We start from the raw sequence: 14,366 nt of genomic DNA, 5'->3' as shown, positions 1-14,366 counted from the left end.
TCCAACCTTAGCTGCAGGTTAGAATCCTGGGGAGCTTTAGAAAAGCTCACTGCCCAGGCTGCTCCCGCACCGATGACATCAGAATCAGGCGGGTGAACAGCTCAGGGATTTTTCAAGTCCCTCAGTTGATTGTGACATGCGGTTAAGGTTGTGGTCTGCTCTGCTGGACATTGTTCACCATGCTTTCCCTGCATGATCTCATTTCATAACCATCCTATTATCAAGACTGTCCTACAGATAGAGAACCAGGGGTACAGGGAGGTTCATCGTTTGCCAGGGTCAGAGTTAGAATGAGGCAGAGCCTGGAATCTCCCCAGGCAGCCTGCCTCCAGAGCCCACATTCCCTGGTGTAAACACAGGCATGAAGGCAGCTACCATGTAGCAGAAAGAGCAGGAACCTGGTCTTAAACCACTTCTGCCCCCCACATCCCCACCCCAGTGCCTAGGGGGCCTTGAGCAAGTCAACTCACTTCTCTGATTCTTTCAGCTTCAGGTCTGAACAGGGGGATGTTATCACCTTTGTAGTGCTGGTGATTTACGGAAATGGTGTTTATGAAGCTCCTTGTGGTCTTTCTGGCACATAGTTTAGTTCTTGGTTCTTTATCCTTATTATTAGATCACATGTCCAAAAACGGGACAGCAGACGGGATGGCAGATATCAAGAAGGGAGCATCACTTGAAATGAGGCATCATGTGCTGAAGGGCAGGCAAAGTTAAAACTGAGGCCAATCCCAGGAGGGAGGACCAATAGTCCAACAGACAGAGGCATGCAGGAGGGGACAAGGCCGGGATACCTGGGGGCATGTGAAGGGGCCGTGTCAGGCAGTGCCTCTCTCTGTCATCCGCATCCTCTCACCCCCACATTCCCCATCGCAGGTGTCAGTCAAGTGTGGAGGGCAATATGCCACGCCCGTCTCCCTTAGCACCCACTTTGCTCTTTTCCCCCCTCTGTCCCCAAACTGCTCATTTTCTCCTAAGCCCTCTAGGCAAAAGTTAACAGATAATTGGCATTTGCTAGAAAGAAGCTAAGGTGTGACCCCCCTTCAGTCCCTTAACCCTATGCATGCACACCTTCAATCGAGGTTCATTCAAAAAGGACCATTGAAAGAAGGAAAAGAGGGAGATGAGGCAGAAAGAATGTGCTAGTCATTTTTGGTAATTCAAAAGTAGTGCATAATAAGAACAGCAAGAAACGAGCCAGAAAGTGCACACAAGCAAGCGAGAAAGAACACAGCCCCGTCCACGAAGAGACAACACTGACCCTACTTGGGTATGGAGCCCTCACAGCCTCCCTTAGACACAGGGAAAAATATTTTTCATTGGATTACCACATCTCGTGCTTTTATAACTTGTTTTTTTACTTAAATCATTACAAACAAAAAGCATCATGAGCATCTGTGACAGTACTCTTATTTCTGCAACATCTTTTTCAGCTTAACAGCTTGCAGTACGTGATATATTGAAATTATTGTAAGACCCTGCCACTGTTGCAAAATTAGATTGTCGCCAATTGTTTATTATAAAGAATGCTGTTGAAAATTATCCTTAAAGATAATTTTTTTTAACATTTAGTAATCTCTTTAGGATAAATTCCTAGAAAGTAGATTGCAAGGTCTGAGATTTGGCTTTGAAAGAAACTTTTTATTTATTTATTTATTTATTTATTTATTTATTTATTAATTAAGATTTTATTTATTTATTCGACAGAGATAGAGTCAGCCAGCGAGAGAGAGAAAACACAAGCAGGGGGAGTGGGAGAGGAAGAAGCAGGCTCATAGCGGAGGAGCCTGATGTGGGGCTCGATCCCATAACGGCGGGATCACGCCCTGAGCCGAAGGCAGACGCTTAACTGCTGTGCCACCCAGGCGCCCCTATTTATTTATTTAAAAAAAAATTTTTTTGATGTAAAGTTCGATGATTCATTAGTTGCGTATAACACCCAGTGCACCATGCAATACGTGCCCTCCTTACTACCCATCACCAGCCTATCCCATTCCCCCACCCGCCTCCCCTCTGAAGCCCTCAGTTTGTTTCTCAGAGTCCACAGTCTCTCATGCTTCATTCCCCCTTCTGATTACCCCCCTTTCTTTATCCCTTTCTTCTCCTACCGATCTTCCTAGTTCTTATGTTCCATAGATGAGAGAAACAGATGAGAGGGTCAGACACCAAAGTCCAGGGTCCCAGCAGGATTGGTAAAAAGTGGGAGCCTGCCAAGCCTTGAGACGGAAAAGATTGATGAGCTTGCTGGAAAAATATTTAGCTTTTCTTTTTCTTTTCTTTCTTTCTTTTTTTTTTTTTTCTTTAAGGGGTTTGGAATAATATACGAAAAAGAGATAGTGTCCTCTTTGGCACCAGGCTGGGAAGCGTGGTTCTAGCCAAGCAGTGAGGCCCTCTCCTGAACTTGAACAGTACCCTCAAAATTGACACTTATCTGTTGCTGAGCATTCCTGGCTGCTTTAAAACAAAAAACAATTCAGAGATTAATCATTCTCAGGGATGACTACATGAGAGTTAACAGAGCCTGACTGGGTGACAGCGACAAGCAGGGCACCAAGGGGCTACGCAGCCGGGGCGCCAAGCTCTCTGGGGTCAGCGTCTCAGGACACCGTGCACCTGAGCGTCCAGGGGTCAGGGCGTTGCTAGAAGACGGTAAAGCACACAGAGCAGCAACCCTCGGGTTTCCATGGAACCTGGAAAACGAAGGGAGAGAACACGGAAACTTTTTATTACTGAAAAATTCAAATATTCCTAAGTAAAGAGATGAGTGTAATGAATGTCTAAGTATCCTTCACCCGGTTTAAACAACTATCAACTTGTGACCAATCTCATTTGATCTAGACAGTGTCTCAATTATCCTCCCCCCAGATTGCTTAGAAGTAAATCACAGACACACATCATTTCATTCATAAATATTTCAACACCTATCTCTAAAAGATAGGGCAAGAGCATGCTCATTTTTAAAGCTCTTAAAACACATTGCCAAACTGCTTGCCAAAAAAAATTTGCAACAGTTTCCATTCCCACCAAGAGGATAAAAACATGGCCATTTCTCCTCACTTCTGTCGACTCTGGGTATACCAGTTCAGAGACTGGTTAAGGGTGGCGGGGGGGGGGATCAAACCCACAAAACTAAAGCAGATAATTCAATAGAGGGGACTGAGGATGGGGAACCAGTTACAAAGATATTGGCAAAGCTAAAAGGTCAAACAAGGCATAGTGAGCCCAGGAGCCAGGCCACAGAGCTGGAGCTGGGGCCTGAGGGAGGGAGCCCCTGAGGGGAACTAGAGTCAGTGGCTAGGGAATGCCACCAGAAATAGAAAGGGAACAGGGTCCTGGCTTCTTCCCTCCCTCTAACCCTAACAGAAGCCAGTGGGCAAGAGAGTCTGGAAAACAAATTTGCTTCGGGCTCCTACCCCTTGACCCCCATACCAAGCAGCCTGGGAGAGAATGGGGGTGGATCTGAGAGCCAACAGGCCAATGACCTGCCCTCTGAGCATTGCTGCTCTGGTTTAGCTTTGTTAATTAAAATAAGCCTTTTATGGGGGCACCTGGGCGTCTGCCTTCGGCTCCGGTCATGATCTCAGAGTCCTGGCATGGAGCCCCTCATCGGGCTCCCAGCTCAGTGGAGAGTATGCTTCTCCCTCTCCCTCTCCCTTTGCCCCTCTCCCCCGAATTGTGCTCGCTCGCTCTCATAAATAAATAAATAAATAAATAAATAAATAAATAATTAGCTATTCATATGGGCCAAAAACTATCTGCCATCATGAGGGAAAGACATGAAATTGACGAGCATCGAGTGTAGACTATAGAGCAAGAAAGACGTGCTATTAGAGAGAATGCAACTGTATAACCTATTTTGAGGAGGAATTTGTCAATATTTCTCAAAATTTTTAATCACAAGCCCATTAGCCTAATAGTTTCCTTTTCACGATTTATGCTACATCTCCTTGCACAAGCCAAAGATGTGTGTGAGGACATTTGTCACAGCATTGTTTCATGATAGCAAAACACGGGAAACAACGTTCGTATCCATAGGCACTGGTTAAATACATCAATGAGTTAGTTAGAATGATTTCTAAGAGACACAGCTAGAGAAATAAAGATTAAAAAAAAACAGTGTGCATATCATGCTTCCGTGTGTTTATAAATTAATACGGGTGTAAAATATTTCTGAAATTGTACACAATTGTTTCTCAAGTCACTAGTATGGCCGTTGCCTTTGGGGAGAGGAAGCAGGAGATTAGAATAGGAGAGAGAGAAAAAATGTAAACTGTTTTCACTATGCTCTGTATTAATCTAAGCCATATGAAATTGCCAGCATTCTGTCATTTTTGACCCACGAAACAGCAATTTCATATGGCTTATAGTACTATTCTTTATCAATAAAGAGGTAATTAACTTCTAAAAGATCAGGAAGAGCTGTTACACTGGAATGTGAATTTGGAGTTGACATTTTCAATAGGATAAGAAGGTGACCGGTGATATGTTACCCCACCCACTGTCAGGATGCCTCCTTATCTCCTCAGGAGTTAAGGTAAAGGCCAGGGGACATCCCACGAGCTCGATTTTTTCAGAGGAGTATACAAGAATGGTTTCTTGATTCTCAAGACTATATGGACTTTCAAATCTGTTTAAAATGAAGAACAGTTGACAGGTGATTGGGTGGCTCAGTTAAGTGGCTGCCTTCGGTTCGGTCATGTTTCCAAGGTCCTGGGATTGAAGCGGGAGTCAGGCTCCCTGCTCAGTGGGGAATCTGCTTCTCCCTCCCCTCTCTCCCTCCCCCTCCCCAGGCTCATGTGCTCTCTCTCTCTCTCTCTTTCTTTTTTTTTTTTTTTTTAAAGATTTTATTTATTTATTTAGCAGAGCGAGAGACAGCCAGCGAGAGAGGGAACACAAGCAGGGGGAGTGGGAGAGGAAGAAGCAGGCTCCCAGCGGAGGAGCCCGATGTGGGACTCGATCCCAGAACGCCAGGATCACGCCCTGGGCCGAAGGCAGACGCTTAACGACTGCGCCACCCAGGCGCCCCTCTCTCTCTCTTTCTTAAAATATTAAAAAAGAAATGGACAGCAGAGAGGCAAGCTGGAGCTGTGTGTGCCCTCCCATCAGTCCTGCGTGCTGCCAAAGGCACAAAACAAACTCGAACTAGGAAGCCGATCATCCCTCTGCTACTGTTTGAGGATATTGGTAGCTATCTGTTCCCAGAGCTTAAGTGCAATTTTCTTCGCTTAGATAAAAGGAAACTTAAGCAATCTTGACCGCTTCTGATGAAAAACAGCCTGAAGCTCTTCACATTTCAGAGCCTAACAGGGACTTGGAGGGCCTCCCACAGATGACTGAAGTTGTTCTGACTCACCAGGAACATCTCCTGGGGGCGGGTGCTGCAGCCAAGACAGCCAAGCCCCGTGGCCGTAACATTAATATCAGAAAAAGCAGGGGACATCGGTGGAGCATGAAGAGCCTTACACACATTACCTCGTAACATCTCCCTCAGGAAGGCACAGTGTCTTGTGCCCATTGTACAGGGAAGAAAAGTGAGGCTTCAGTAAGTCCAATAACCTAGAACCTAGATCTGTCTTATGCCACAGCTTTCTCCCAATGGTCACCCTGGACGTGACAAGTGTCGACAATGTCAGCTGGTAACAATGATGCCAGCTGGGAGAGATGATGCTGGGCAAGTGTTGTTTGCTGGGCGTGGGCTGTTCAGAGATGGGAAAGGGTGGTGGGCAGCACATCTGATTCAGATTCCTCAGTGGTTCCCCATGGCCTTCAGAATACAATCCAACTTTAGTGCAACATGCAAGAGTGCTCCAGGCTCCACCTGCCTTGCCAGTCTCCCCTTTTCCCACGACCTTCAGCTCTTGCTAGATGCCCTTGTTCAACAGAATCCAACCACTTTTCTTTTCCTGGGTGCCCTGCGCCCTCACAAGCCAACTGCCTTTGCCTCCTACGTAGGCTTGTTTCTGCCTGGAGCGCCCTTCCCCTGCACCACACGTGTGGCCAACTCTAAGATTCCTTTTCTAATGCTCCCTCCAGCCCTCCACTCCTTTCCCAACCCCAGCCAAGGAGGGTCTCCTTTTCTTGTCTTCTGCTGCCCCTGGTGCTTCCTTCAAGCCTGGCATACCCCCTTTCTCTCTCCTTATTTCTCTCCTTTCCTTCTTTTTTTCCCTCTTTTATTCCTTCTTTCTTTCAACACTTTTTCATTAAGCAGCCACTCTATACCAGTTATTAAATTACATTTGGGCAATGGAAGTTGAATAAGAAAAGAGCCTTTTCTTCCCAGAGCTTATTGTCAAGAGCAAGAGGCAGACAGTGACTACAAGCACACAGTTACTGAATGTTTCTGTGTCCAGCCCTGCGTCATGCATTTAGCATGCATTACGTCATGTAACCAACCCTGCAATCTTATGAGGTAGTGACTTGTTTTTCAGAGGGGCAAATCGAGGTAGGATCGGGGTTTGAACCCAAGCCATCTGTCATTTAATTCAATGCTCTTAAATGCCAAGATAAAAGAGGAGTTTAATAAGAAGGTGATAAATTCAATGAAAATATATGGAACCCTAAACCAAGCTTGGGACAGACAGACGCTTTCTAGGATGAGGTGATGCCCTAGGACTTAGACAGAGGATGAGCGTGGGCACAGGCGTGGTGGTAAGGGAGAGCATGGCTCCCCAGAGAACCGCAGGCAGTAGGACGTTGCTGAGGTGCAATGCCTGAGGATGGAACTGGGAAGATGAAGCAGAGGCTGGGCTGCAGAAAGCCTCATTTGTCACCAGTTGAGCGAGCACTGCAGGAAATAGGTGAAAGATGCAGGGGAACTAAAGAGAGTTTAATGAAGGGACGATTAGAAGGATATGGGCAGGGTTGAGGGAAATCTGGGCTTAGCAACTCGGAGCCAAGCAGCCCCACTTCCCCTAAGCTAAAAGGAGCAAAACGAGAGGCTTTTACTAGAACCCAAGAGGAAATGGTGGCTTTGGCTTCAACCCTTGAGTCCCCACTCCCACACCACTGGAGCTGGAGCCTCTGGTAGGAGAAACTCTGGCAGGGTCCAGAGGGCAGGAGGAGAATATCCCAGCTTCTTTCTCCTCTTGCCTCCTGACATCCTTCTGGCACCTCCCAATGGCCAAACCCAAGCAGAGGCCAGAGACAAATGAGCCCAGCTGAACCAGTCTATAAGGTTAGTCTCCTAGGTTAGAGAAGGGTAAAGAAAGGTGGCAAGTGGATATGGAAGAGCAAATGGAGACCACCCAGCACTTCCAGGTTAAGGAGTTCATATTTTATCCCATTAGTGATGGGTGCCATTGAAGGGTTTTGGGTAGGGAGGCAACTTGGTCAGATATGGGTTTTCACAAAGACCTCCATAGCAGTTACTCAGTGGACAGAGCTGCAAGCAGTTAGGCATGAGCTAAGGAGACCTGCTGGATCAGGGAAAAGAAAGGCCAAGGTGAGAGATGGTTGGTGGGGAATAAGAGATTGAGATAGAAGGAGATGGATAGATATAGAATGAGATGGAATATATCCAGGTGAGAGATGATGAGGACCTGGAAAAGGGCATAGATAGAAAGGAAAGAAGGAGGTTAAGCTTTGATTTTAAAAAGAAAAATACAGAAATTGATGGCTCTTAGTGAAGACAAAAGCCAAGATTCTCTTGGATGTCCAACTAAGTTTCGTTTGGGACAAGTTGAATTTAAGCTGATATGGGCCATCAAAGGGTAGATATCTAGCAGATACTCTGATTTCAATTCAAATATTGATTGGTCTCTGTCCAGAGATTTAGATATCAAAGCCATCAGTAGGTAAATTCTACTTTAAAACCATGAGAGTGAATAAAATATCCCAGGGAGAGAGTGTGTCCAGAGAAGAAGGCCAGGTTTTCTGCTGGGAGTATCAGCACTGAGAGGCAGGAGGAGGAGAGCCACTACAAGGGAGACAGAATAAGAGAAGACAAGGAGAGCCAGGAGAATGAAGCTTCCGAGAGCAGAGGCTAGAGGGTCAACACCATTAAATACATGAGAAAGAAAAGGATAAGAGCGACTGCGGGTTCGAAGTAAGTCATGGGTGTAATGACTGAAGGTGGTGGGTGGATTGCCACGGACTGAGGAATGAAGTGAAGATGAAGAGGTAGACTCTGGAATGTAGATTCTTCTGCTTACAAGTCTGGATGACGAGAGAGGAAAGTAGAATGATACTTCGGAGGACCACCAGGTGAGTGAAGTTTTATGGTATGAAATCAGCTTTGAAAAAGAGCTGGTAGAGAGGGAGAAGCAGAGAAGAGGGAGAAGCTGATCATACTTCCAAAGAGGGAGGATTGCTGATGGAGCCCAGACCTGGAGGGACCAGAGCCGAGAACTTTGTACATTCCTTGCCTGGTTATTTGTCCAGACCCCCAAACCCCACTGCTAGGCTGGGGGCTGTATATCTGCGGTGCCAGGCACAGTGTCTGGCCCATGGTTGTCATCAGTCAATGCTTGCTGAGTGAATAAATGACTGAGTGGATGGCTGAGTGGATATTCACACTATAAGATCAGAGTAGAAGAAAAGACGCTTCTCTCTACCACTCACATGAGAAGGCTAAGGTTCAAACATAAACTCACCCAACAGAACTCCAGACACCTTGAGCAGTGAGGAAATCTTCAAGATTTACTTTACATACACACACCTATAAACGAAACCCCTAACCTTATCAAGCTGGATGAAGACCTCTGGTGAGAGTTACTGGATTAGAATCAGAGAGACTGGAAACCAACAATCTTTGTGTTTAGGTGAGCTGAACATTTTAATAGCACTGATTTTTATTAGCTCATTTAATTTGGCTTATAAGAGGCTACTCTGATTGTGCTGTTTCACTTTTTACCTTGAGGGGCGGGGAGTCAGCTTCTTTCTCAAGGCATTTCTTTAGGTTTTCGGTTGAAGTTCTCTTCCAGAACAACTAAAGGTCTGGCCACTTGCAAAGGGAGCTGAAGAAGGGGTCCCACTTGATCCAAGTCTCCAAGACCATGGCCTCCATAGCTCATGCCTCTTATCTGGGAATAGAAATACTGTGGACCCGCAACTGGCCACATCAAACAAGAAAGTCACATGCACGGTGATTGGCTGAGAACACGCTGAAAGACAAAACAAGAAATGTGGTCATTTTAGGAAGAGGGTGAGGGTAAATGGGGGAAAGCAAAGAGCTGGTATTTCTTTTGAGAAGTAACATGAAGGAGCAAAATGCACTCACTCCTTTGGTCCCAGCTTCCTGTTCCCCATTGGTATGGGCAAACCTCCCAGGAACTACACCTATAAAATGGAAATTCATTCAATTAAAATTGTCCCCTGCAGTGTGCCATACACTGAGCTGGGCATTTAGAGAACATCAGTGAACAATAAGAATACCCCTTCTTCTGCATGTTCTAAGAAGCAAATGACATAGTGTCTACAAAATTACTTGGTGACAATTTATTAAAGGGGCCAAATTAGAGGTAATCACAATAATTATGGTGCTTCTCATATGTGGAATATAATGACACAACAATGTGCCAGAGGGGGAGGGTTGACAGAATCATTCAATGTCTTGTCAAATGGTCTGTGAGTTCCATGAATCCAGGGATCGTGTCCACCTTATTCATCTCTCTGATTCGCTAGTGCTGTCCTTGATACATACATATCAGGTTATTAATAAGAAATCATTCTCAACTGATTATTGCCAATTAAGTTACCAAATACCTCCAAAATGTGTGTTCATCTATAAATACCACATGACCTAGGGTCCTTCTGACAACTAGAGGTAATGCAAGGCACTGGATAAAATGCCTGGTTCATAGAGGTGCTCAGGAAAGCCAACCCATTCCTGGGGGTCACTTCCTATTTGTAGACTCACCCCAGTTGAATTTACTCACTTGGTGGTCATGGGTGAAGGAGTCTTCAGAGCCCCTCCAGGGACTCCCCACATGTATAAGGGAAGAACTAGGCACAGTGACGTGACGGGAGGTGCCCAGAGACACTCAATAGAAGACAGGGCTGGGGCCAGGTCAAGCTCCAGAAGGGATGCAGGAAGCTGAGACTAGCCAGTGCCCTCAAGGTATGTCAGGTATAATTAGAGAGATCAGTTTCTCACCACTAACAGTTAAATCCATCTTGGCTGATTAAACGTCAGGTGCTGGAGGGGGGAAAGTGTGAGCAGGAATGCAGGAGGAGGCAGTGTAGAAATGTGAGGACTTCAGCTAGGCTCTGAGAGGGGTGTGGGGAGGAGCTGGGTGGGGGTTATAATTAGAGAACACACTGTGAGCAAGACCTCGGAGGTGTCAGTGGGTGTGGTCAATCCAGGATTCAAGAGGACAGCCAGACTGGGAAAGAGACAAAGCTATCTGACCTACACCAAGTCCCTACACATGCCTGCCAGGGCTCCCCACCCTAGCTTATTTCACCCTTCCCATAAACTTACGAGACAGACTGCTGTTGTTGCCAACTGGGACTCCTTGGTAAACACCAAAGTTGGCATTTGAACCAGGTCAGTCTAACGACAAAGCTTCCATGCCTTTCACTCTATCCGCATGTCTTCCTGAAGGGATCAGGTGGGGCCACCTTGGTGATGAGATCTCCCACTGGAAATAGGGAGATCTTGGTTCTACCCCTGAATAGCAGATGACCTGGGCAAGTGATGTAGCCTCCCTCCCACTTCCCTCCTGTCATATGAGGTAGTAATGGTTCCTGTTTTGTAAATGGGAACAGCAATTCCTGCCATATGCCTGTCTCAGATCAGCCCCCGGGGGTTTCCCCCGTGAGGTTCTCACCCCAGGAGATGGGCTGAGGGTGTGCCAGTGTCACTTTACTCCTGGAAAAGAAGAGCGTGGCAAATCAGGCACAGCTTTTTAAAGCTTCTACCCAGTGACACACTCATTTCCACTTCTTGGGTCAATGCAAATCCAGTGGCCACACCCAAGTTTAAGAGGCAGGAAAATTCCCTCCTACTCTGTGTCGGGTGAGAGAAAACTGGAAAGAGTAGTGACTAACTACCACAGGTAACTCACAGTTGTATCACTCAGAATGTTTTGCAAGAGCTTTTGACACACCTGAGTTAGGTAGATGTGATTCTAGGCACATCGACCTGTAAGATTTAAGATTTCCAAGGAGGGGAGGATAGAAGTGCTAAAGTTTGATAAGTTAGTGAAAACTACAGTCAAGGTGGTGTTGGAGATCAGTGGTGATGGCATGCAGGGTACGTTTGCAGTGGGAGAGCCTGGAAGGATGGGAGCGATGGAAAAGACACGAGAATGGTGCAGGTCCAACCTAGACTTAGGATGGTAGCGATGGGAAGATAAGGAAAATCCTCAGAAATCTTTTCATGCAATAAACAGTAACTGAGTAACTACTCTGCGCCAAGCACTGGGCTAGGCACCGGAGGCAGGGACGGGTAAGAATGACCTGATTGTAGAGGCCCTTCCAGTCCCGGTGGGTGAGACAGATCTGGACAGCTCTTCCTCACAGGAAACACATAGAATTAATAAACCTTGAGCTTGGATGTGGCCGCTGGACTGTCTTTGGCCAAAATGTAGAAATAAGCATGTCACGGGGCATCCTCTGTTCTCACCCTTGTGCCTGCCTCACAGTAAGACTCAACACTTAGCTGTATCCCCAAGAGAGTAAACCTGAAACATGCCATGAATGAGGGATCTCCATTTGACTGAAGATGTCATGGAGAGTTTGAAAAGAGTTCTCTCTTTTCACATGCCACACAGCAGGACGTATCCCAATCTCCCTCCAATGACGTTCTTCTTCCCCTAGCTTGTGCTTTGGCCACCGTGGCCTTACTTTTTTGTTCCAGGGCTCCAAGCCCTCCCCTCCCCCATACTCCTAAAGCTCTTCCTTTTCTTTTCCAAAGCGACTTAATTTTCCCTCAGAGCCTCTCAGAGTTTGCAGTGTGGGACACACCACGGTTCCAGGCCGGTCATCGTTCCTCCTTAGAACTCGCCATCTTTAGAAGAGGAAACAGGTGGTGAAAATCAGCATCGGCTTTCTGTCTTCCCAGTTGCCTTCCCTGACCCTCTTCGTGGCCAGGATAATAGTGGCTTCAGCCAATCTGTTACCTAACCCTCTCTCAGGGGGCTCTGAGAAGACAAAGCAGGTCGTTTACTTGTGCCTGGCCTCATCTCACTCCTCATCAGGCACCCTCCCCTCTCTCTGTCAGCTCTTCCCTGTCACTTAGAGCTCTCCCAGAGGAGCCAGCCGGACCTCCTGAAGGGTCCACGGGCATCCCCAGGGCACTTGGGGGTTTGTGACTTTCTCTGGGTGCTAGAATTCCAAGGGGCTTGGAGAAGGAGATAGAAGCTCCTGCTTGGGAATCCTACTGACTTTTCTCCCCCACAGATGCTCTGTAAAAACTCAGCTCATGATGCCCCAACTAGATGGGTAGAATTAATGTTCCAAATAAAAACTAAAGGACGAATATTTATAAATGCTCTTTCTAGAAATGCTAAAGCAATTATTATGTATTGTCCATATTTAAAATATATAAAGAAACAAAACTAAAGCTGAATGAGTGACATTCCATTCTGATGAATAGTGCCCATTCATCAAATGATGTTGGGATCCCTTTCCTACCGCTTGTCCGAGATGCTAAACTGCTGGTTGGACTCTGCCTCATCCCCAACACCTCCTGGAGAAGGAGAAGGTCCACATGTGTAATGCCTTGAATAGGGCTCCTGTCCTCACTTCAGTCAGGCCTTCTAAAATCTCCCCAGGCCCTAAAAAATGGTCCATGATAAAGCCCTTCCCAACAGAATGAGGCAAGTGTGAGCAAGGTTCTGTCTCTCCTAGCCCCTGGAGGGGCCAGGGCTCGGTGTAGAACAGGGCAGTGGTGATGGGGAGGGGTGCACAGGACAGACAGAAGGCACCCGTGAGAGCCCCTCTCCTCAGGAAACAAACAGACTTAACGAAGCTTGAAGCAAGTCCACCAACCTCAGTACGTCCTTTTCCTGGAAAGCAAACAAGAGCCAAATGGCTACGAGGAAGGAGAAAACGCACTGCCTGCAGAACTTCTTCCTCCGAGCCTTCTTGTTGGGGCGTCCATTCTGGCTCAGCACCCTGTTTCTGCTACAGAATACAGAGTAAACACCCACCCCGGCTGCTCTGTACTGCAATGGAAGTAGGAGAACCAGCACTCTGGCCCAAGGAGAACCTAATAGGACTCAGGACATCTCGCACCTTCGGTCAGCTGGTCAAGGCTGAGAAGCTTGGCTGTGCTTTGCAGACCCACTGCTCTGGGGCATCACAGAGTCAAGGTCCCTGCCCTACTGTATTAATCATGTTCTTTATTTTCGACATTTTCTGATGCTTTGACCTTGCTGACCCAAGAGAGACTCCCCGTCCCATGGCTAGCCAATTTCTAGAAACATTAAAGGACCCACAGGCAAGTGCTACTTTCACATGCAAACCAACCAATCCAAAGACCTCACCCCCAAACATCTCTATCAGCTTCTCACAGGGCTGTTAAGCACCCGGCCAATATTCCCCCACGCTAATCACCCCAGGACCGGGCACCAGACAACTCAGGACAGCCCCTACAGCCCAGAGCCTGCTGAAATTATTCAAACTAGCCAATTCTAAGCCTGCGTAACCTGCTTTGCCCATTGCTTCTGCAATACAGACTCTTGCAATGTGTTCCCTTTGCTCTCTCTGACTCCTGACCCACTCTGCTGCTTCCCTGAGTGGCCTCAAGTGGTGCGATGTGCCCCCTTCTCTTGGTAACTGTGAGTAAAAAACTAGTTTTTCAATGGCAGTCACCTTCTGGTTTGTGGGCCTCACTGTATCCACACAAAATGAAACCTACATTTTACAACACCTGCCTTGGGCTGAGGGCTGGAAGTGGCGTGGGCAACACTTGAATGTTGCTTAGCTCTGCCTTAGATGGGGGCGAAGAGCTTTTGACTACTCCCAGTCTTTGGGTATCCTGTAACTTCTGTTGGGATTAACACCGTAAAGGCAAGGCCTGGGGCAGAGAGGTGAGTCACCGACGATTTGACAGATTCTAAAACAGAATTAACTCTAGTAAGGGTTTCTCATGTACCCGTGTTTTGCAGTGCAGCTTGTCAGAATCCAAAGCCTATGTATATTCTTCCCATAAAATCCTACAGCCTTCTTCAATTAAGGTGTCTATAACACAAGTCAAGAGCATAAAGGTCTATGTCAGAAAACCCACTCCCCTCCCCCCATGCCATCCACCCGCCATGTTTCTCCTCTTTTCTGATACCAATACCACACTCACAATGATGTGGGGATTCTCCCCACAAGCAATTCTGCCACACCAGTTGCGTGCCCTCCAACTTCACTCCACTCTGACGCTACTCAGAGATAACATCTGATGACGCAGGCAAGGGCTCGGTGTCACAGGA

General features: G+C 46.9%; 1 long non-coding RNA gene across 2 annotated transcripts; it reads right to left on the bottom strand.

Annotated features, from left to right (window-relative positions):
* Nucleotides 1-1,708: 1,708 nt before the first annotated feature.
* On the bottom strand, nt 1,709-14,303 carry LOC113266708 (uncharacterized). Of its 2 annotated transcripts, XR_008958440.1 has the most exons (4): nt 14,240-14,303; nt 9,218-9,276; nt 8,852-9,101; nt 1,709-2,690 (listed from the first exon to the last, which is right to left on the bottom strand). It is a non-coding gene; the product is annotated as an uncharacterized LOC113266708 (long non-coding RNA). The 2 variants fall into 2 exon arrangements; XR_008958441.1 differs by lacking the exon at nt 9,218-9,276.
* Between the last annotated feature and the right edge of the window lie 63 nt (nt 14,304-14,366).

This window comes from Ursus arctos, unplaced genomic scaffold (genome assembly GCF_023065955.2).
Source record: "Ursus arctos isolate Adak ecotype North America unplaced genomic scaffold, UrsArc2.0 scaffold_9, whole genome shotgun sequence".
Lineage (NCBI taxonomy): Eukaryota > Metazoa > Chordata > Mammalia > Carnivora > Ursidae > Ursus > Ursus arctos.
The sequence above is the reverse complement of the archived record's forward strand: the minus strand, read 5'-3'. Positions and strand labels throughout refer to the sequence as shown.